The sequence below is a fragment of the Bos indicus x Bos taurus genome, chromosome X (assembly GCF_003369695.1).
Source record: "Bos indicus x Bos taurus breed Angus x Brahman F1 hybrid chromosome X, Bos_hybrid_MaternalHap_v2.0, whole genome shotgun sequence".
NCBI lineage: Eukaryota > Metazoa > Chordata > Mammalia > Artiodactyla > Bovidae > Bos > Bos indicus x Bos taurus.
In genome coordinates, this window is record NC_040105.1 from 38,217,041 (window position 1) to 38,242,118 (window position 25,078).

The following is a 25,078-nucleotide window of genomic DNA, read 5'->3' on the forward strand; positions in this document are numbered from 1 at the left end:
GATTGTTGGTGGGGCACAAGATGTTCTAACCACTATGAAGAACAATTGAGTTGTATCTATTAAAATTACATTATAGTTATGCTTTGACCCAGCAATCCCACTCTGTGACTCTATCCCATATAGTTGAGTGCTCTCAAAATGACCTTCACTACAGTATTATCTTTAAGTGTTAAAACAACAACAACAACAACAAACTAGAAACAATCCAAGTGTAAGGTATTGGTTAAATTAACCGTGATATATCCACACAATGGAATGCTACATAAAGGCATAAAGGAATAAGGTCATGTTTTACAAAAAGCAAAACAGACCAATGTTAATATAGTATATAAAGTTGCCTTATGGTAAACAAGGGAGAAAAATCAATACACATTTAAAAATCCTTATATTTGTATAAAGAAACACTAGAAGGATACATAGCAAACTACTTAATGAAGTTATTACTGAGGGAGTAATGCATTGACTTTTAAGCTATATATAAAAGGAGACTAAAGTGAGACGTTTTAAAAATAGGAGTTAAAACAATAATGAAAAACATGAAAAAAATAGTATCTGAAGAGAGTTATTTGAAAAAGAGTAATCAAAATTGAAATTTAATGTCTATGTTAAAGACAGCTGTAAACAAACCTGTGAAAATTACTTATAATCCAGCAAAGAGAAATGAAGAGTTGGAAAATATAGCCCCAAAAAACCTAAGAAACATGGAGGCAAGAATAAGAAGATACAATACACATTTAATAAGATTCCAATAGGAGAGATTAGAGAGAATGGGGTAGAGGTCAACACAGTGAAACTGCAAAATACCAAAAATATGGTGAAACAGGAAAAAAGACCAAAGAACAAAAATTAGACTGAGACTTCACAATAATGTCAAAAGATAACTGAATACTATCTTCAACTGTTAACTTCAATTCTATTGTCAGCAAGATTGAGTTCATTCAAGACTGAGTCAAAACAAAGATAATTTTAGAAAAACAAAGAATGAGAGAGTTGACATGCATAGAACTTTGCTGAAAAAACTCTAAAGGATATATTTCAATAAGAAGGAAATGGAACCCAAGATAAAGAACTGGGATGTAAGAGTAATATGAGTTGTCATTGCTCAACATGGAGTTCAAATCTAAATAAATATTAACTATAAAACAGTAACAAGGGAGGTTAATAAATGAGGGGCAGCTAAATACTAGACAACAAAAACATGGAAGGCAGGAGGATTCTGCTTAGAGTTTGTGTTCCCAGATCTTCTCTTGTTCAGGTGGAGGGTAAAGACACTAACTTTTTAGGTCAAGTATTCATGTTAAGCATTTAAAGGTTTGCATTAAAAGAAAGAAATGGAACGATAACTTACAAATGAGAGAAAAAAAAGAAATTTTAAAAAATCAGTGAAAAATAGAAACCACGAGAAGGCATGATACACAGAAAATGAAAAAGATGTTAGAAATAAAGATATTAGTAATCACAAATATATGTAGTTATTCAACTCAGCTACAGTTTCTCACCTCAGATTTTTTCTATGAAGAATACTTTTTATTACACAGGTTTCATATATTCAACAATTATTTAGGGAACACTGAGAGGCAAGGAGTTCAATTCTAAAACTCCTTGTTCACCCACACACACATTTTTGGGTTCAGCCCAACAGAAATGAGACAAAGTTATTGCTTTGTGAACTGAAAGCTTCAATTAAATAGGTCTTCCAGAGTCAAGAACAAAGCTCAAAATCCTCTTAACTCTTAATAGTACACACAAATAAAACCTAAAGATGTACCTTAGATTACCCTGTCACCTTTAAAAATTAATATTAAAATCAAATCCCATTTCTCAAAACATCATGAGACGTACACCCGTATTTACAGACCCCATTAAATTATGCATAAATAAAATCTGTACATTCAATGCAGTTTCTTAAAACACAGAGCCTCCTCTGGGACTTGGGCATGACAGACAGCAAAAAAACAATGCTTCATGCCTCCCTTTTCAAGTTTCTTCGAAACACCAAGATGTGAAATAAATATGCAGAATAAAGCTTCTGTACCTTAAAAAAAAAACATGTCATTTCAAAGAGTCTCCTATTTGAAGAGTTAACTTTCAAAGTTTTTTTTTTTTTAAGGAAAACATAAAATCATCAGTAGGCTTTGTTTCTACAAGTTTCATAAAACCCAAAGGGCCCTTTTGAACAAGGGGTTTAAAGTGTGTCAAATACCACCTATTAACCACTTGTTATGTGGGGATAGGATCCTTGCCTTCTATGGTATGTAAGATGAGACTGAAGAAGCTATATACTTTTACCTTAACACTGAAAGTTATTGTTGATCTGAATCATATCATTTGATATTTCAACAGCCGAGTGTGTGTGGGTTTTTGCTAGCCTGGGGAATTTATTTAAAAGGTTCTAAAACTTGTACCACCACTTTCAGAGAAAGGAAGAATGGAGTTCCACAAAAATAAAACATAAGCTTAACGGGCAAAGAACCAGCACTTATCACCTTCTGACATCTCATCCACAGAGTTATGGAGACACTTCAGCACTCCTTAATTACTAAGGAATCCAGGTGGGCATGTGAAGACCTGGAAATCAACTGAGGCCTTTTTCATAGGAAGGTGGGTAACAACTCTGTCCCCCAGGCAAGCGAGGTGCCAGTCTGCCCTGGTGGAGATGGTTTGGGAGTCCTTTTCCTTCTAGACTCTTTGGCCCTTGGGTCACCACCATTTTACTTCTTGTGCTTCTCCATCTTCTCTAGGGTTTTGCTAGAATTGGCTGGACTGTGGTCTCCAGGATGGTCCATGACTCTCAGGGCTTCTTTTATGTAGTTCTGCAGGGTAGACACAGCAGCACAGATGGCCTGGTTGCCAAGTCCATGGGTAATCAGGCTGAAATGAGACAAGCAGCTCTGGATGTTGGTCTCTAGGAATGGGGTGGGCTGGTTGTTCCCATTGGGAGTTCAGTCTTGATTGAGAAGGTCTGTGAATCTTTTGCACACTTGATATGCAGCCAGCACCATATTCTTCCTAGCTGCCATCACATGCTGTCCTCTGAGATGCTGCTGCTGCTAAGTCGCTTCAGTCGTGTCCGATTCTGTGCGACCCCATAGACGGGCAGCCCACCAGGCTCCTCCGTCCCTGGGATTCTCCAGGCAAGAACACTGGAGTGGGTTGCCATTTCCTTCTCCAATGCATGAAAGTGAAAAGTGAAAGTGAAGTTGCTCAGTCATGTCCGACTCCTAGCGACCCCACGGACTGCAGCCTACCAGGCTCCTCTGTCCATGGGATCTTCCAGGCAAGAGTACTAGAGTGGGGTGCCATTGCCTTCTCCAGTCCTCCGAGATGAGGTCTGGTTGAATACTCAGCCACGTATTTACTAGGAAATTCTGCTTTTCAGACACAGGCAAAGTCCTAGGCCAAACGAACAGCCTCACCTTCTACTAAAGATGCCAGGAGGGTGACATGAGGGGTGATATGAGTAGTTTTCTGTCCCTTGGCTGGAAGATTCAACTCATTTTGTCCAACTTCTCCTGCAAGGACTGGCCAACATTTTTACCCTTGGCTTTTGTAAGAATACCAACTGGGGCTTCCCAGGTGGCACTAGTGGTAAAGAACCTACCCACTAAAGCATAAGACTTAAGAGATGCAGGTTAGATCCTTGGGTGGGGAAGATCTCCTGGAGAAGGAAATGACAACCCACTCCAGTATTCTTGCTTGGAGAAATCCATGGACAGAGGAGCTTGGAGAGCTACAGTCCATAGGGTCACAAAGAGCTGGACACGACAGAAGTGACTTCACACGCACATGCAAGAATACCTACTAGTAATGATGCATCAAAGTACTCAGGTGGGGACAGTCACTCAGGACTTCAGCAACTGTCTCTATGTATTTCCATGCAGAGCTGCAGATGGACACTCTTTCAGGGACCAAGCAGAAGACCTTACTGAGATTCATCAGAGGCCCCACCAGCTCCTCCTGACAAGGCAGAGTCAAGGGGCTCTTGGTCACTGAAACAGGACCTTTGCTGAGTAATTGTCTGATCATGAGGAAATAGATGCTGGTCGTGGACATCCTGCACCTGTCAACATCCTGCACCTCCTCCACCTGGGGCCCTGGTTCTCAGCCAAGCCCATGGTGTCCAGGGTGTGCATCACCTTAGATTTTTTTTAATCAATAAAAATTCTTTAAATATGATGACAAAAGAGAAGAAGAAAATAGGCCAACTCAAGAACAGAAAGAAATGAGATATCCACAATATGCATGTCAAATGAAATAATCCTCAAGTCAAAAAGGCATTATTTGGGATAAAGTAACTTGTTACATAGTATTAAAAAGGAAATATATATATATATATATATATATATATATATATATATATATGTCATGAATCAGAATGCATTTAACAGATCTTCCAAATATATAAAGCAAAAAATAAAATAAAATAAAACCAATACTGCATAGGTAATTTTAAAAGTATTTTTTAAATTTAAAAAATTCTAAAACTATTCAATTAGTGGGGAATTTTAACACACCTCATTCAGAGAGATATAGGTTAAGAAGAGGAAAACTCAAGTGTATGGAAGAGTCAAACAACACAATTAACAAGCTTGAGCTAATGGATTTTGTAGAACCAAACCCAACAGCTTGTGAATAGACATTTTTCTCAAACATTGGAGACTGCTTACAAAAATTGACTACATACTTAATTATAAAAAAATCTCTCTAACGTATTTTTTAAAAGTCTCAGAAATGTCAAATAGGACTTTCCATGGTGGTCCAGTGGTTGAGAATCTGCCTGCCAGTGCAGGAGACAGGAGGTTTGATCCCTGGTCTAGGAAGATTCCACATGCTGCAGAGCAAGTAAGTCCATGCGCCACAACTACTGAGCCCACGGGCCAGAACTCCTGAAGCCTGAGCACCCTAGAGCCCATGCTTCACAACAAGATAAGCCACCACAATGAGAAGCCCATGCACCACAATGACGGGTAGCCCCCATTCGCCACACCTAGAGAAAGACCACAAGCAGCAGGGAAGACCCAGTGTAACCAAAAAATAAATATAATAAATAAGTAATATGTCAAATAGTATCTCACTACCAGGCAAAAATTGATATAGCAATCATTACACTATCTTACACCATCTACCATTTGACTTATTTAGTGTTTGTTCACACATGCGTGTGTACATACACCAAATGCACATGTCTTTGGAGAACAGATGGAAAGCTTTCTAAAAAGAAAGGTTATTTTTTCCTGTTTGCTCGAGATACTGTCTCGTATGATTCACCATCCACGTGTTGCTATTTTCATTGTGTTTTTCAGCTGTTCATCAGAAGGGTAGTGTTGGAAACATTTGTTCTACATATCTATGAATGAAATTTGTGAGCTCTCAGTTTGACCTTAACTGAAAGTTTTGGTAGCAGGATGAAATGGAGGATAGAAGACAAAAATAAGAGTTCTTAAAAATATTTTTTCTTTCTTGTCAACATATTTAAACAGCTTCATTAGCTTTGTAGTCTAAGAAGAAAATAGCTGGAAAAGAGAAACTGATTCCTTTATTAAATACTCTCTTGATATTAGACCTGTTAAATTGATGGCCTAAGAGAACCCGTATTGGCAGAATGATGACAAGCAAATAATGAATTGAATTTGACCTCTTTCTTTATCATAGGATGAGTTGCTGTATTGATATGGTAGAAAGACGCTTCTGTTCCTTTTTACATCAAACTCAGAACAAAATTCTACAGTTCTGAAGCCTATAATTACTGCTTTGCATGTATGACAAGTTTAAGAATTAGGACCATGTTTTTTAAAAAGTTTCAGATGTTACAATTTTCAAACAATATTCTAATGGTATGTGATGGGGGCTTGGGAGGAAAGATCTCGTCTATGTGACAGGAAGCTAAAGACATTCTCTAGATCTGTCCCATAACTATAGAAACTTTGGGGGCCCTAACACAATTTTAGAACATCAACGCAAAGCTTGTATAATAGTATCAATTAATACACAATGTTGAGACTTGAAAACCTATTATATTGAGCTGAATTGAGAACATAAAAAGAATGCAAACCTGTAATTGTACACAAAATACATATAAAGACATGAGGCAGATTGAGTGATGCTCATTAACTTCTCTAAGACCACCTAGTTGGTGAATGATATCTCAGCATTTGATTCTAGGTGCCCCTTCTTCCCGGAGAAGGCAATGGCACCCCACTCCAGTACTCTTGCCTGGAAAATCCCATGGACAGAGGAGCCTGGTAGGCTGCAGTCCATGGGGTCGCTAGGAGTCGGACATGACTGAGCGACTTCACGTTCACTTTTCACTTTCATGCATTGGAGAAGGAAATGGCAACCCACTCCAGTATTCTTGCCTGGAGAATCCCAGGGATGGGGGAGCCTGGTGGGCTGCCGTCTATGGGGTCGCACAGAGTCAGACACGACTGAAGCGACTTAGCAGCAGCAGCAGCCCCTTCTTCCAAGGCTTATATTCTTCCTACTCCACGATTTTGCTATATGCTCTACAAGCTATATATTCTGAGGTAGGAATTTAACTCACTTGAAGGTACATTTTGTATCAGTAAAAGAATCCTTATTTACCTTGCAAAAAAAGCCAATGTGGGCCAATATCATTGTATCATTTAAATCTCAGAAGCAATTCCACTCTCCCACATTTGGAAATATGTGGGAACAATTTAATCAAATTTCAGGTAGCAAACCAAACTTAATTGAACATAAACAAACCTTACTTTTTAGTTTGCAGCAATTGAGCTCTCTAACTTCATTTACTCACTTATTTCTTCCCTTTTTAACAAGTACTTATTAGATGTCCTTTGTGTGCCCAGTATCACATTCTATATTAGAGAAGATAGAAGTTATATCTTCAATTGTCTTTTCTTGTGGAAATATTTATAGTTCAGCTGGAGAAAAGCAATATACAAATAAACACTCAAAACAACTGTAGACTGATTCTATAATCATATATAGACAAATGACACTGTGTGTTGTGGACTTCAGAATTCAAAGAAAGGGCAATGTCACTATAAAATGGTATTGAGGAGGTAAGACTTAACTAGTAAGTAGAATCACTAAGACTTGATAAAGAGAATGATTTAGTTCAGCTTGGAGGGCAGCTTGAGTTTATAAAATAGGAGGAACCAAAGTCAGAGTGTGGATCCCAGCCCTCTCTGACCTCCCAAACTAATACAGCTTTCCTTCTTTTTGGTCCCTGATTGAGCAACAGACTGGTTCCAAATTGGGAAAGGAGTACATCAAGGCTGTATATTGTCACCCTGCTTATTTAACTTACATGCAGAGTAAATCATGCATAATGTTGGGCTGGATGAAGCACAAGCTGGAATCAAGATTGCCAGGAGAAATATCAATAACCTCAGATACACAGATGCCACCACCCTTATGGCAGAAAGCAAAGAACTAAAGAGCCTCTTCATGAAAGTGAAAGAGGAGAGTGAAAAAGTTGGCTTAAAACTCAACATTCAGAAAACTAAGATCCAGTCTCATCCCTTCATGGCAAATAGATGGGGAAACAGTGGAAACAGTGAGAGACTTTACTTTTGAGGGCTCCAAAATCACCACAGATGGTGACTGCAGCCATGAAATTAAAAGATGCTTGCTCCTTGGAAGAAAAGCTATGACCAACCTAGAGAGCATATCAAAAAGCAGAGACATTACTTTACCAACAAAGGTCCATCTAGTCAAAGCTATGGTTTTTCCAGCAGTCATGTATGGATGTGAGAGTTGGACTATAAACAAAGCTGAGCACTGAAGAATTGATTGTTTTGAACTGTGGTGTTGGAGAATACTCTTGAGAGTCCCTTGAACTGCAAGGAGATCCAACCAGTCCATTCAAAAGGAAATCAGTCCTGAGTATTCATTGGAAGGACTGATGCTGAAGCTGACAATATTTTGGCCACCTGATGCGAAGAACCAACTCATTTGAAAAGACCCTGATGCTGGGAAAGATTGAAGGTGGGAGGAGAAGGGGACAACAGAGGATGACATGGTTGGGTGGCATCACTGATGCGATGGACATGACTTTGAGTAGGCTCCGAGAGTTGGTAATGGACAGGGAAGTCTGGCATGCTGCAGTCCATTGGGTTGCAAAGAGTCGGACATGACTGAGCGACTGAACTGAACTAAGCATCCATCACATTTTCTGAGCACTTACTAGACTACTGCTACTGCTAAGTCACTTCAGTCGTGTCCGACTCTGTGCGACCCCATAGACGGCAGCCCACCAGGCTCCCCCGTCCCTGGGATTCTCCAGGCAAGAACACTGGAGTCAGTTGCCATTTCCTTCTCCAATGCAGTAAAGTGAAAAGTGAAAGTGAAGTCGCTCAGTTGTGTCTGACTCTTAGCGATCCCATGAATTACAGCCTACCAGGCTCCTCCGTCCATGGGATTTTAGACTACCTGCCTGGTTTCTAATAAGCAGGGGCTCTGTCTTCTTATCTAAGCATCTCTGGCACATGGTACATTTCACATTTATCAGTGAATGAATAAATGGCAGTTGAATTTTGGTTGAAGAAGGACTCTGTTGGGATATCAGGTATTCTGATTTTAAATACTTCTGTCAAGTACCTATTTTACAGTCCTACTCTGCTAAAATATCATTGCATATACTAAGTGAAAATTATATATTACTGCCTCATTTTGTTTGTGATACAATTTTTAAAAAACAGTGCTGTGTCCTGCTGGGCACATTTCTGGAGAAAACCATAATTTGAAAAGATACATGCACCCCATGTTCATTACAGCACTGTGTACAATAGCTGAGATATGGAAACAGCCAAAATGTCCATTGACAGATGAATGGATAAATATGATACAGTACACACACACACTGGAATACTACTCAGCCATAAAAAAGAATGAAATAATGCCATTTGAAGCTATAAGGATGGACCTAGAGATTATCACTAAGTGAAGATAGGCAGAGAAAGACAAACATCATATGATATTGCTTATATGTGGAATCTAAAAGAAAAAACACACATGAATTTATTTCTAAAACACAAAGTGACTCACAGATACAGAACACAAACTTGTGGTTACCAAAGGGGAAAGGGGTGTGGAGAGAGGTATGTTAGTAGGCTGGGATTAACAGACACTAATATGATAACCAACAAGGTCCTACTGTATAGCACTGGAAACTATACTCAATATTATAACCTATAAGGGATAAGAATCTGAAAGTGTGTGTGTATGTATATATGGGTTGTGCTTAGTTGCTCAGTCACGTCTGACTCTTTGTGATGCCATGGACTGTAGTCTGCCAGTCTCCTCTGTCCATGGGGATTCTCCAGGGAAGAATACTGGAGTGGGTTGCCATGCCCTCCTCCAGGGGATCTTCCCGACCCAGGGACTGAACCCAGGTCTCCTGCATTGCAGCATTGCAGGCAGATTCTTTTCTGTGTGAGCCACCAGGGAAGCCAGTGTATGTATGTATATATGTATGTATGTATGTGTGTATTGAATTGCTGTATTGTACACCTGAGACTTACATGATATTATAAATCAACTATATGTCAATTAAAAAATTAAAACAGTGGTGTGTCTTTTTCTAGGTGTTGATTGGGTGACTTTTATCTGCTTTAGTTATCCCAGGGTTTACTACTTGCCAGATTTGGAGAATGTAATGGACATATTTATGTTCTCAGCTAACAAGACCCATAAATGGAAGCTTTAATGAAGGTTTTTATTTTTTAAACCAAATTTTAAAGTTGTAATGTTCAGTATATAAATGAGAGCACATGTGCCCTGCCAGTTACAATAACACTACTTTTCCTATTGTTTACTTTAGCCTCTTAGATAATATATGCCTGGATAAAGACAGTTGGAGAAAGCAGTTCTTGGAAATTTGGTGTTCAGTTCAGTTCAGTTGTTCAGTCGTGTCCGATTCTATGCGACCCCATGAATCGCAGCATGCCAGGCCTCCCTGTCCACCACCAACTCCCAGAGTTCACTCAGACTCATGTCCATTGAGTCAGTGATGCCATCCAGCCATCTCATCCTCTGTCGTCCCCTTCTCCTCCTGCCCCCAATCCCTCCTGGCATCAGAGTCTTTTCCAATGAGTCAAATCTTCTCATGAGGTGGCCAAAGTACTGGAGTTTCAGCTTTAGCATCATTCCTTCCAAAGAAATCCCAGGGCTGATCTCCTTCAGAATGGACTGGTTGGATCTCCTTGCAGTCCAAGGGACTCTCAAGAGTCTTCTCCAACACCACTTTTCCTATTGTTTACTTCAGCCTCTTAGATAATATATGCCTGGATAAAGACAGTTGGAGAAAGCAGTTCTTGGAAATTTGGTGTTCAGTTCAGTTCAGTTGTTCAGTCGTGTCCGATTCTATGCGACCCCATGAATCGCAGCATGCCAGGCCTCCCTGTCCACCACCAACTCCCAGAGTTCACTCAGACTCATGTCCATTGAGTCAGTGATGCCATCCAGCCATCTCATCCTCTGTCGTCCCCTTCTCCTCCTGCCCCCAATCCCTCCTGGCATCAGAGTCTTTTCCAATGAGTCAAATCTTCTCATGAGGTGGCCAAAGTACTGGAGTTTCAGCTTTAGCATCATTCCTTCCAAAGAAATCCCAGGGCTGATCTCCTTCAGAATGGACTGGTTGGATCTCCTTGCAGTCCAAGGGACTCTCAAGAGTCTTCTCCAACACCACTTTTCCTATTGTTTACTTCAGCCTCTTAGATAATATATGCCTGGATAAAGACAGTTGGAGAAAGCAGTTCTTGGAAATTTGGTGTTCAGTTCAGTTCAGTTGTTCAGTCGTGTCCGATTCTATGCGACCCCATGAATCGCAGCATGCCAGGCCTCCCTGTCCACCACCAACTCCCAGAGTTCACTCAGACTCATGTCCATTGAGTCAGTGATGCCATCCAGCCATCTCATCCTCTGTCGTCCCCTTCTCCTCCTGCCCCCAATCCCTCCTGGCATCAGAGTCTTTTCCAATGAGTCAAATCTTCTCATGAGGTGGCCAAAGTACTGGAGTTTCAGCTTTAGCATCATTCCTTCCAAAGAAATCCCAGGGCTGATCTCCTTCAGAATGGACTGGTTGGATCTCCTTGCAGTCCAAGGGACTCTCAAGAGTCTTCTCCAACACCACTTTTCCTATTGTTTACTTCAGCCTCTTAGATAATATATGCCTGGATAAAGACAGTTGGAGAAAGCAGTTCTTGGAAATTTGGTGTTCAGTTCAGTTCAGTTGTTCAGTCGTGTCCGATTCTATGCGACCCCATGAATCGCAGCATGCCAGGCCTCCCTGTCCACCACCAACTCCCAGAGTTCACTCAGACTCATGTCCATTGAGTCAGTGATGCCATCCAGCCATCTCATCCTCTGTCGTCCCCTTCTCCTCCTGCCCCCAATCCCTCCTGGCATCAGAGTCTTTTCCAATGAGTCAAATCTTCTCATGAGGTGGCCAAAGTACTGGAGTTTCAGCTTTAGCATCATTCCTTCCAAAGAAATCCCAGGGCTGATCTCCTTCAGAATGGACTGGTTGGATCTCCTTGCAGTCCAAGGGACTCTCAAGAGTCTTCTCCAACACCACTTTTCCTATTGTTTACTTCAGCCTCTTAGATAATATATGCCTGGATAAAGACAGTTCGAGAAAGCAGCCCTTGGAAATTTGGTGTAGTACTTACCTAATGGTTAATGATCCTATAATAAATACATCAAACTGAAACATTCTTGTCAAAGCTTCTAGTTGGGGGCAAGATCATGATGGCAATATAGTTTTTTAATCTCTCCAAGTCACCTCATAGCAACTAGGATAGCAAAAGAAACAGTCCACAGGTAACATCTTCAAGGAAAGCAAGTGACTGGTACGCCCGTGAATTCCAGAATACGTGTGAGAGAGTCCAAACTCTGACATCAGCAGGATCCCTATGGGTTTAATAGCTGTGCGAGTTTAATAGAGGGAGGATAAAGTGGTGTTCTGATCATCTTAGCAGACCCAGGACACAGAAATTGTCAACAAATCCTTCCAAAAGAAGTACTCCACTTTGAGTGGAATGTTCAGTAGGTGAATCTGAGAACAACTGAGAAACATCTTCATAGTTTCCATTTGCAAGTAAGTCCAGAAAGAACTACAAGAACCCACTAAGGGATGTCATAGGGTACTAAGGTAAATTAAACCAACAAGAACTTCAAAAATACACAATAACATCTCCCATCCAGAAGAACTGAGACTCTCTCTGCAAAAGAAGCTTGTTGGGAGTGGAATCTGAATTGAGCAAGCCAGAAACACTGATGGAAGACAGAAAGTTTTCACACACTGGCCAGGTTCTGAACTGGGCAGGTGGCTACAGAAAGGCCATGGTTTTTAACAATCCGTGGCAGAATCAGTTATGTAATTTGCAGAGTACAGTGCAAAGTGAAAAGCCAGAGCTCCTTGTTCACAAGTGATTAAAAATTTCAAGATGGTAACAGGAGAGCATGAAACCTGGAGCAGGACCCTGTGTGGCTACACAGGCCACGTACCCATGAAGCCAGCCGTGCTTTGGAGCCAAAGCAGAAAGGGAACCCTCGAGCAGGGAAGCTAGAAAAGCAGCTCTGGTTTGCCTCTTCCCTATTTAGCACCCATCTCCTAAACACACAGGAAAACCCATCTACTTTAAACATGACCAGTGATTATGATCAAACCTTTTCCAATGATATAATAAGGAAAAAGAGGCGAATTTCCCTGCTGGTCCAGTGGATGAGAGTCCATCTGCCAAGGCAGGGGTTCGATCCCTGGTCCAGGAAATTTGCACATGCCGCAGGAACTGATCCCGAAACTCAACTACTGAGCCAACATGCCCTTGAGTCTATGCTCCACGACAAAAGAAGCCATCACAATGAGAAGCCTGCACACGTGACCAGAGAGGAGCCCGGCCCCGTTCCACAACTAGAGGAAGCCTGTGTGCAGCAACAAAGACCCAGTGCAGTCAAAAAAATAATAATTTTTTAAAAAGAAACAAAGGAAAAAAGAAGAATCAAATAACATGCCAACAGATAATGAAGGCACAGCAGAAAATTATGATACAAAACCTTTCAGGTAATAATACAAAATGAGGTTAAAAGAAAGTGATAAAGCTATGGAAAAGTGTTACTGAATGGAAGTTCTTGTGCCCTTCGCCCCATAAGGCCAAACAAACCAAAATGTCAGAGTTTGGAGCAGGAGACTGAGTGGTTTGTGCTCAAAAAACCTGCAACTTCCAGAAGGTTTCAGCTAAGCATTTTCAAAGGTCAGGTGACGGTAGGGCGTCCCAGGGTAGTGATTAGTTGGTGCACAATTCTCTGATTGGTTGATAGCGATCACTTAGGTGCCAGAAGGCCTGGGGGCCAGCGGCTCAGGATCGTCAACTGGTCAATTAGTTTCACTTGGTGGTGGTATTAGCATCTGAAAAACTCAGGAAATATGCATCAGATACTATTACCCAGGTACTTCAGAGAGGAGCTACAGAAGAAGATGTGTGTGTGTGTTGGGGGCGGGGAGGGGGGGGGTGGTCTGTCCTAGGAAGGGCCTGTAGGGTTCTGCTCAGTTATAATTCCTCCCTTTACTTTGTACCCCTCAATCTTGAGGAGAACAGGTGTTGGACAAGAAAGGGAGTAATGGGAGAATTCCCTGGTGGTCCAGTGATTAAGATTCTGCCTTGTAATGTAGGGGACACAGGTTCAATGCTGCGGGGGTAACTAAGCCTGTGCGCCACATGATTCAGTGAAGATTCAGTGAAGTGCTGCAACTAAGTCCCGATGCGGCCAAGTACATAAATAAGTAAATATATATATAAAGAAAGAGAATAATATTTTGGATAGAGGTTCATCGTAAACTCGGCTGAGAAACTCGGTTTCAATCTCCAATCCTGTTTCATTCTTCCCCAAATCTTTCAGGGGATGGGGAGAGAACTCTTCTGGCTACTCCCTGCTCAAATGGGGTGTAGTCCTGTCTCAACTTGGGGAACGGATGTGACCAAGCAGAACCCTATGGGGCTTTCCCCAACAGACCCCTCCCCTACATCCTCTGTTTTTAGCTCCTGAGGTACCTAGATAATAGTATCTGATGCATATTTCCTGAGTTTTTCAGATGCTAAAACCACCACCAAATGGAAGAAATTAACTGCTTGATGATCTGAGCAGTAGCCCCCAGACCTTCTGGAACCTAAGGATAGATGACCATCAACCAGAGAATTGTGCATGAGTTGATCACATACCATGGGACACCCCTACTCACCTGGCCTTTAAAAATGTTTTGCTGAAACCCTCTGGGGAATTTGGGGGTTTAGAGGACCAGCCGCTTGTCTCCTAGTATTGGCGCCTTTACAATAAATGCTCCTTTTTTCTTCACCACAACCTGGTATCAATAGATTGGCTTCACTGCATGGGGGTGAGTGGACCCAAGTTTGGTGCAGTAACATGGAGACAGAATTGGAAGCATTTCCAAGTTTCAGGTCCTAGATCCAAGTCTTGTATAATTAAAATCTCAGTCCCTTAGTCCACACTTTTGGAGCCAGCTGACCCAATTAGAAGTAGCTGGAGGAGGGACAACTGAAACTTAATAGACAAGTGTTGGGCTGCATCCCACAGGCCTACAAATCCTGTACTTGCCCAGTTTTAAGACTGAAGAAAGGGCCTGGAGACAGCACCAGAGACATCAGTGGGTTAATGGGTGGGGGAGCTCACATGTCTGAGGCAAGATCCTGGAGCAAACCCCACCATGTGAAGCAGATGGTGGGCAGGGCATGGTGGCAGTTTTTGCTCCCAGGGGGAAGGGTAAATTACCAGTTATAGGGTAATTGACTTCAGGTGGGCTCATTGGTTACCAGGAAAACAAGTATAAAAACAGTCAGTACTTGGGGTCTGGGACAGGTATGTAGGAACGTCAGTCGTGTGGGTCTAGTATAGGTGAAGCAGGCACTGGTTGGGCACGGGTTGTACAGAGAGCAAGACAGTAGCCATTTTGAGTAGCCTGACCTTACACCAAGATAGATATCATTTCCTGAAGACTTCAGGAGAATAAGTCTGAAAACCAGTCTGGACCTGGCAGTTTGGGGGAGACTTGTAGCCGGGGAGCCAGTTGTCTACTTTTATCTAAGCTGATTTTAACTTCTGATGTGGTATTAACATATACATAACAGGAGCTGATGGTCACTACACGTCTCCTTTTTTCTGCTAACATCTGATCCGAAGCAATTTTATTGTCTAAAAATTTAAGAGTTACAAGAGAAGACCTTGAGGTTATAAGCTTGCAGCTGCCATCTGCCATCAGACACTGCTTTGAGAATGGCTGGTGGGGTCCTAAGTATGACACAACTCAGAAAATTCGAGTTCTCAACAATACAGGAACATGCCAGAAATCATGTCCGTAATGGCAACCTAGTTTTACCTTGGATGTCTGAACCACAGCTACTCCATTTTGATTTTCAAATGCATTCCCCATCTCAAGACCCAAAAGCAGATGTACAGTACATGTCCAAAAGGCTATAAAACAGGCTAATTTGATCAGTAAAGTTTAAGTTAAACCAGGTATAAGCCAGAATTACTTCCCCACACCTCAAAATGTGTGGACTTTCCCATCATTTTCCCTTTTGATTGCAAGTCCCCGAAGGGTTTCAGCAAAACATTTTTAAAGGCAAGGTGCTCACGATCATTAAGTAGTTAATTTCTTCCATTTGGTGGTAGTTTTAGCAGCTGAAAAATCAGGGAATAAGTGTCAGATACTAATGAATCAGGCTGCCAAGGTGACTCAGTGGTAAAGAATACCCCTGTCAACACAAAGCCATGGGTTGGATCCGATCCCTGGGTTGGGAAGATCCCTTGGGGGAGGAAATGGCAGCTCACTTCAGTATTCTTGCTTGGAAAATCCCATGGACAGAGGAGCCTGGTAGGATATAGTCCATGGGGTCGAAAAAGAGTTGGACATGACTTAGTGACTAAACAACACAGCAATAACTAATGTATTATCTGAGTTCTTCAGAGAGGAGCTAAAGCAGAGGATATAGGGGAGAGGTCTGTCCCAGGAAGACCCCCATTGAGTCCTGCTCAGTTACAAAAGCAGTGTGAATCAGAAATGACAAAGCTCTGAAATGCTATGGCTAACCAAAAGGAGGGTCTGAAAAGAGCTTTCAGGACTTAGGGATGAATGAGCAGATAAAGAAAAAATAAATTTCAGAAACAAAAACTCAGAGTAACACAAGAGTAAATAGACTCCATGTGAAGTACAGTAAGAGAAATAGGGGATAAGAAAAGAAAATGAAACAGAAATAAAATCCTTCTGTGAAAAGCAAATTTCACACCCTCTAACCACTTGAATCCTACTTGACAAAAAACATGAAGTTTGTTTTTTCTCCTTTATTTGAAGTTTGATTAATCTTACCCAAAGAGGTTATAGTTAATTAATTTTTTAAAAATCCAGTTTCAAGGAGATATTTCAGCAACCAATTCTGCATCCATATTCTTTGTAATTCATTAGATAATTTGAAAACATTAACAAAAACATTTTTAATCTGCTTTTCAAAGGGAACATCTGCGTGTTATTGTTTGTGACAGTAGCTTTGTTATAGCAAGTGAAACATCTGGAGAGACTTGATTACTTGTTGACAGAAACTCCAATGCAAAATGTAGGTAAACGGCAGTGTATTCTCTCTCACTGGCTCAAATAAATAAGCCCAGCCAATGGGACTGTCCTAAGCTAATACATTTTGGAACATGGGAGTACTTGGGATCTTTATCTCTGAGCCATTTCTTGTAGTGAGTCTAGATCTGTGGCCAACATTGCTTCGGACCCAATTTAAAAGAATTAGAGAAAAAAAAAAGAGAAAAAAAAAAAAAGAATTAGAATTAAGACCTTTTAGCTTGTGACTTTTATTCTGGATGTTAGCAGTGGCTTGTTCAGTCTCTTTAGCTTAACGCCCTGCTAGAAACAAAGAAAATCCAAGTCTTAACAATCCAGGTTGTTTGAACCCATGTTAATGGAATTTTTTAGTCTTTCTTTTTAATACTGATTTTTAATTCACTTGATTATTAGAATAGGCTGGGTAGTATTCTCATTTGCCAATGAACAGCTCAGGGGTTCAGAGATAAACAGATGAACAAGTGGCCTCTAAGACCCCAACAGGTAATTTATTGACCATTCTAACTTGATTACAGCTTAATTAGGTAAGTAATGTAAGGTGCCTAGCAGTGTGTGAAGCCTGGGCTAAGACCTCAGTAAAAGTTGAATCTAAGTGTAGAATAACATTGCTGATTATCAGCATAAAGGCCATTTCCTCCTCCTTTCTTGATGGCAGAGAACCTCTCATCCCAGAGACTGAAAATGCCAGCTTCTCACTTTACAGCCTCTCTTGCAGCTAAGACAGGGACATGTGACTCAATTCTGGCCAATGATAACTGAGGAAGGGAGCTTCTGGGGAAGGCTTCCTCCCTAATAAGAAATACTTCATGAGTAGAAACATCTCTTTTCTTCAGTTGGGCATTATTATGTTTGCACTCAATGCTTGGGACCATGACAGCCACTTTGCAACCATGAGGGGACATGCCTAGGTACCCTGAGGGGGACAGAGCAGAAAGATGGAGGGAGTCTGAGTTCTTGGTGCCATTGTAGAGCCAATGAACTGACTCTGATCCCACCCACCTCTGGATTTTTTGTGTGTATTAAATAATTCAAAGCTATAGTTCTTCCAGTAGTCATGTATGGATGTGAGAGTTGGACTATAAGAGACAGCAAAAGAGACACTGATGTATAGAACAGTCTAAAAAAAAATAAATAAAAATAAAGAAAGCTGAACACTGAAGAATTGATGCTTTTGAACTGTGGTGTTGGAGAAGACTCTTGAGAGTCTCTTGGACTGTGAGGAGATCCAACCAATCCATCCAAGAGGAAATCAGTCCTGAATATTCATTGGAAGGACTGATGCTGAAGCTGAAACTCCAATACTTTGGCCATCTGATGTGAAGAACTGACTCGTTGGAAAAGACCCTGATGCTGGGAAAGATTGAAGGTGGGAGGAGAAGGGGACGACAGAGGATGAGATAGCTGGATAGCATCACTGACTCAATGGACATGAGTTTGACTAAACTCCAGGGGTTGGTGATGGACAGGGAATCCTGGCATGCTGCAGTCCATGGGGTTGCAAAGAGTCAGACATGACTGAGCGATTGAACTGAACCGAACTGATTAAATAAGAAGTATCCTAGTGGTGAAGCCATTTTAGTTGGGTATATAATTATCTACAGCCAAAAGCTTAGCTAATACATATTAAAGGAGCTCTTTCCTTTTCAAGTATCTCAATAGAACCTAAATCCAGTTTTACTTTAATGTGCTGGTCAAAATGTGCAGAAGTTGCCACTGAAGGGAACAGACCCTTTCCAAACCCTCACCCATTTCCACATTCACCACTGTGTGTCCTCAAGTCTTCTTCATCCACAAAATTGAGATGGTTCCTGTTTCTCAACTCATTAAGTGTTTATGATGATTGGTAACCTAATTGATTTTTGCCCCCTCCACCAGTTAAAGGCATTAGAAAAGACTTTTTTAAAGGATAGTTTTCCATATGAGCTCTGCGCATGCTGTGTTGTAATTTATGGATGTGCTAACAGGGGAAAGGACAAAGTGATCTGTAATTCACTGGCAGAGCCCTGAGAGGCTGTATAATGTCCGTTCCTCCCCATCATCGTACGAGTAATAACCATCAAGCCCACTGGTGGGCACTGAGGAACTTCCTTGCTTGTGAGCTTGTATCCTGCTTTGGATCTAAGCCCCCTGCCCAACAGCCTTCGGTGATGACATCCCGAAGAAATCAGCACCGTGTCTCACAGAATCCAGCCCAGATTGAAAAGTAATGAACAATTACAGGATACCAAATTAATATTTAATGAAGATGTAAATTATTAGAGTCAATACTGAATTGCTCAGTGAAATCTATTCCAGCCAGAGAGAGCAGCAGTGGTCTGTAGAGGCAGAACTGTCTTTCTTATGAGCCATTGTTGTCTAACTTCTCCCCAGCTCTAGCTGAGGCCTTGGCTCAGATTCCCCTAACAGCTGATAGTTGCAGCTAGATTGAAATCAATCTTAGAATTCTCCTAGCCATTTTATTCCTAATTTCCTTCTTTTTCCACTCTTTCTCTCTGTGCTCTCTGTGCAGTCCGAAACAAACTCCATGTAGGGTTTCTGACATTAGACTTGCCAACTGCCAGCACTCTGTCCCTGTGTTACCTGGGTGTCTGCCCCGTTGAGAGGGACATGATGACTCCTGGGCAATTCCACACCTTTGCAGAGTGGGAAGAGTGTCTAAGCCTGCTGTGTCAAAAGAACCTGCCAATTCCTCAGTCAGAGCTGGGGGTGGGTGTAAAGGAGCTGGTCCATGAAACTACATGGGACACAGGGCGAAGAGGCAGGGGAGAGAGAATCCCAGGCTGCAGGGTGTATGGAGAATGACAGCTGGCTGTGCAGGACACTGAGCCCCTGAAGGGCCAAAATATGCCCAGAGCTGTGTCTGTTGCTCAGTTTACTCTCAAGCCCTCATTCAGAAGACGTGATAACAGCACTAGGGGCTGGAAGCAAAAATAATCTCCCAGGAAAACAGTTTCCCAGCCAAGAGCCCCTGCGCTCAACCAAGCTAGGGACTGAGAGATGAGGAAGTTAGCCCAAAGGCTTCTCTGCTGTTTTCCCGGTTGGTCTGGCAAAGAGCCACTTCTTTGTCCACTAGGGATAAAGAAGACAGCACCTTTGCCAGGGCACAAGTCCTCCAGCAGTTTGGAGAAACTGTTTCAACACGTTGCAGGCTGAACTCCATCCCCAGGGCAGCTGGGCCACGTGTAAGCAGTATGGAGCCCACAGTGAAGCCATCTAAGTCCCAGAGGAGGTGGGCTCTGCTTCCTAGGATCATGAATGATTGTGTCCACGCTGTGAGACCGCCTCTCGCCCTACTGGAGCCTCAGGGAGCCTTGGCAAAGGGGAATCCCCAGGATAGCTGCAGCCACTGGGGAATACATGCTCCGGCTCACACACCCTCTCTACCCGGCCGAGAATGCTCACTGCAAACTGGAATGTGAGAAGGGCTGCTCCGTCACTCTGTCATCACCTTTCAGAGCTGTTACTGTGCTATCTGGTAGCTCAGCAGGTGGCTTTCTGTCTTAACCTATTTTATTCATGAAGACTGATTCTAGGACCTACAAGGCTCTCAGTCCCACACTAATTTCTTTCTCTCTCTAAACAGCCTTGTGAAGGCTCAAGTGAGCCTGCGTGTCACAGAAGATGAAATGTTTCCCCCTGCAATGCTAGAAACCACTCTAGGTATTTCAAACAGAGAGGGGTTAACACCAGTAGCTGATTGTGTTGGTCACAGAAGAGTAAGAAGCCAAAGAGTGGTCCATCAAGCAACACAGAGATTGTTGTTGTTGTTTAGTTGCTAAGTTGTTTCCAACTCTTTGCAACCCTGTGGACTGTCACCTGCCAGGCTACCCTGTCCATGGGATTCTCCAGGCAGGAATACTGGAGTGGGTTGCCATTTCCTTCTCCAGGGGATCTTTCCAACCCAGGGGTCAAATCTGCCTCTCCTGCATTGGCAACACTTTAGCCATATTCTGTTTGTAAGAAGGGGGTCATTAGGTATAGCCCACACTCAAGAAGAAGGGATCACCAAGGGCATGAATGGCAGGAGGCAAGATCTTAGAGGCTGTCCATCACAGGATTGTAGCCACAGAGGCACAGGCAGCTTTTGGTTTTGGGGTCCACAGCTTATGCAATCTGGGGAGCCCTTGAAATACAAAGCATTAAAAATTACAAATAAAAAATCACGGTCAGGTTCAGTAACTGGTGAAAGAATAAACAAATTGGGAAGAGCCATAAAATAGAATACTATTTGGCAATGAAAAGGAATGAAGTATTGATTCATACTACACCATGGATGAACCCCGAAAACATTCAGTGAAGGAAACCAGTCACAAAAGACCACATACTATTCGACTCCATTTATATGAAAATGTCCAGAATAGGCAAATCTGGAGAGACAGAAAGTAGATTAGTGGTTTCCAGGGCCTGGGAGCCAGAATTCACTGAAAAGTCACAAGGGAAATTGGGGGTAGACTATGGTGACACTTGCAGAACTCACTAAATTTACTAAAAACCATTGAAATGTACACTGACAATGGGTGATTTTCATGGTTTGTAAATGATATTTCAATAAAGCTGTTAAAAAAGTATACACACAGGGCATTAGAGAAGGTGATGGCACCCCACTCCAGTACTCTTGCCTGGAAAATCCCATGGACAGAGGAGCCTGGTAGGCTGCAGTCCATGGGGTCGATAAGAGTCGGACACAACTGAGCGACTTCACTTTCATGCATTGGAGAAGGAAATGGCAACCCACTCCAGTGTTCTTGCCTGGAGAATCCCAGGGACGGCAGAGCCTGGTGGGCTGCCCTCTATGGGGTCGCAGAGAGTTGGACATGACTGAAGCGACTTAGCAGCAGCAGCAGCAGCAGTGCAAGGGAGAGGCCCTGGAGCTTAGGCTTCATTAACTTTTTAGAAAATGTATCTCTATGGAGGAGATAGAGCTATTGCAGAGACAGTGCCTGAGGTGGTAAGGGGAGGAGGCGATCACTGGGCTTTTCCTCCTTCCTTTCTCCCTGCAGTCTCCTGCCTAGGCCTCCTATTGCCCCGACCTGCCCAGAAGCCAGGGAAGTGGGGCGCTTCATGACACCGAGTGGAGATACCAAGGGCTGGGAGGAGATCTGAGAGCAAAGAGGCAAATGAAAAATTCGTGGGCCCCATCCTGCAAGGCTGCCTCCACACCCCAATGCCAAGGCAACTTGGTCCAACTGTATCTTTTGAAGTTGAGACATGTCTCAAGAGGAAACCCATAGAAGGCCCATGTTTCCAAATGAAGACATAAGCTGTTGATTATTTATCATCCAACAGTATAGACAGCTGGGTTGGTTGGTTCGTTTGAGCTAAAGTTTCAAAATCATTTATTCATGCATATATATGTATGGAAGGTTGGAGAGCAGGCTTTGGGTGGGAAAGAGGAAGGGAACTAGGAGATAAGTCATGGAAGAAGAATATTGGATGTGTTAAATACCCAGTATTGGATGTATTGTCCTGCTTTTCTCATTTAGTGGTTGCAGGCAATGGGTAACAGAGCAGGGCTGTGGGAGCAGTCAGCCCCAGATGCAGGCCAGAAGAGAATTCATTGTTTGTGGAGAACTTAAAAAAAATAATAAAACCTACTAAAAGTTGGTGTCTTTTATTATCAACATGTCCAAGTAATTCTAAACAATGTAAGTCATAATATTCCTCCTCTCATATCCCAAATACCTTATTAAAGTTCAAAAATTGCTGAAGTTACTGTTGAACTTTAAATAATAATATATAAGCTTCAGATGAGCACATTTTCATTGCTTATCCTGTAAGAAACATTGTTTTCTGCATGGGAGGTGATGCAGAGAGCCCCAATTACATAGTAGGTGATGGACACAGTGATCTCGGCTACACACACACTTGATTCTAGAGTAAGATCGTGTTGGTTTGAAATTATGTGGGCTTCCCTGGGCTGAAGTTTGTGTCTCCAGTCCTGGTGGTACTACAGATTCCTTCATTCAAATAGGGGATTCAGAAACACAATGATAGCACAGTGACTGTGAACACGGAGAAACAGAAGTTGAGTTGCTTCAATCGTCATTCTAGGGGCGGTGACTCTGAACCATGAGGGACTTACTCTGTTGGACTTGTTTTTTCATGTGGTTTCCCCCTCCTTCAAAAAGACATTAACGGATGACAACCTATATGAGAAAGGAATCTGAAAAAGAATGAATATATGTGTGTGTCGAACTGAATCACTTTGCTGTGCACTTGAAACTAACATAGTGTTGTAGGTCAACTATACTCCAATAAAAATTTTAAAAATACATTAACATAAATAAATATTAATCCACTTCAGTTTCTTTTTCCTTTTGGCACTATTTCTTTTTATTTTACTTGTATCTTTATTCATTTAATAATTTCTTTTTTAGTTTTCTATTTTTTTTAATTTTATTTTATTTTTAAACTTTACATAATTGTATTAGTTTTGCCAAATATCAAAATGAATCCGCCACAGGTATACATGTGTTCCCCATCCTGAACCCTCCTCCCTCCTCCCTCCCCGTACCATCCCTCTGGGTCGTCCCAGTGCTCTAGCCCCAAGCATCCAGTATCGTGCATCGAACCTGGACTGGCATCTTTTATTTTTAGTCAATTTGCTATTTCTACTAGAGGGAAAGTTCAACAAAAGATAGATTTTTCACTCTTTGTGTTTCTTTCTTGGCCATTATAATCATTTGTTTTATTTCATAATTATTACTGAAAAAAGATTTCATCATATAGAGGAAGTGTGTGCTTAGTTGATTCAGTCGTATCTGACTCTTTGCGACCCTATGGGCCATAGGGCACCAGGCTCCTCTGTCCGTGGGATTTCCCAGGCAAGAATACTGGAGTGGGTTGCCACGCTCTCCTCCAGGGGATCTTCCTGACCCAGGGATCAAACCCACATCTCTTATGTCTCCTGCATTGGCAAGCAGGTTCTTTACCACTAGCACCAGCTAGGAAACCTGCAGAGGAAGGGAGATTTAAAAATAATGTGCTCTGGGTGTCAAGTATTGATAGGTATGTGATGCATAGAACCGAAAGGTATCCTCCCCATAAATAAGGAAACTGAGGCTCAAAGAGGTGAAAAAATTTGCTGAAATCCACAAAAGTAGCAAATAAGAGACCAAAGATTCAAACAAGATTATATAGTCAGCAGGAAACATGTATTCTTTACATGTATGAACTCATTTCATACTAACCACAACCAGTATCATTGTTCCCAATTGACAGATGAGTGACAAATGGCCTTCCCAAAGGCCCATAGCTAGTAAAAGGCAGAACAAGGATTTGAACCCGGGGAGCACTGCAGACTCAATGGACATGAATCTGAGCAAACTCAAGGAGATAATGGAGGACAGGGGAACCTGGCTTGCTACAGTCCATGAGGTCACTAAGGGTTGGACACAACTTAGCGACTGAACAACAGCAACAAAGCATCACCAGGAAGCAACCTGTGTAAACCCTGGCTCTGGGCGTCCTCATCAACCAAGGCTCCCTGCCAAAGCCATGCTCATTTCCCGTGGCTGCTGCACTGTCCTCTCCACCATCTACTCCCATCAAGAAGGAAATCTAGCAGACGCATGTGGGTGATTTCTAAGGACACAACTGCCATCTGGTCTGAAGTTAGCTCAGCCTGGCTGTTCACTTGGTTTACTTTGAGAAGGGAAGGATGAGAAAGAAGACTGACTTTTTAGACATCGATACTTGGGGGTTCTAAGATATATTTGACTCCTACAGACTCAGACGTCTTGGCAAGCTTTCATAAAGGCTGAAGCAAAGTGCATGGTGCTTCCATCACAGGTAATACTGACCTGCAACACTAGATGGCGAAATGGTGCTATGTTACTGTGCTGGCATCTGAAAAAGCTTGGTATAAAACTGATCCCCCAAATCCAAATCCATTGAACTGTCCTTTGAAAAAACAATGTTTATTTTTGGAAAATAAAGTTCTATGTGGAGTTAATATCTTATTTTTAAAAAATCATTGTTTAGAAATGCCCTATTTTGGACAGTCTCAGTCGCCTAGGCTCTATCAAGTAGGTAAATATATGTCTCTTTGCCTAATGGCCAGCTGGTCAAAAGCTACCTCCTAATTGATCAGATAAAAACGGGAGGATAACAGAAGATAATGGAGATAGTACGAAATGTACTTTCAAAAGCTGCATGTTAACATAAATGTGACATAAATGTGACAAATGTATAAGGCACAGATGTCATCTGTCATGGCCTCTTTTGTTGAAATAAACATAGAAGCCAATAACAAATTGGACACACTGCTCTTTCTCATTTCATTCATTCAAGAATAAGCACTTCTTATGTACAAGGCAGTTGTAGGCAGCACAGAATACAAAGAGATTTTTCTTCTGGCATTTAAGAAAACTGTGTTCTAGAGGGAGACAAAAGACAAATGTGCCACTACTGTCAACCATCAGACCCTGAATCATTCATTCTCTGGAGCCTTAC

At 41.9% G+C, this 25,078-nt stretch overlaps 1 pseudogene; it reads right to left on the reverse strand.

The window, feature by feature from the left end:
* Positions 1 to 2,433: 2,433 nt before the first annotated feature.
* LOC113888027 lies at positions 2,434 to 4,115 on the reverse strand (annotated as a pseudogene).
* Between the last annotated feature and the right edge of the window lie 20,963 nt (positions 4,116 to 25,078).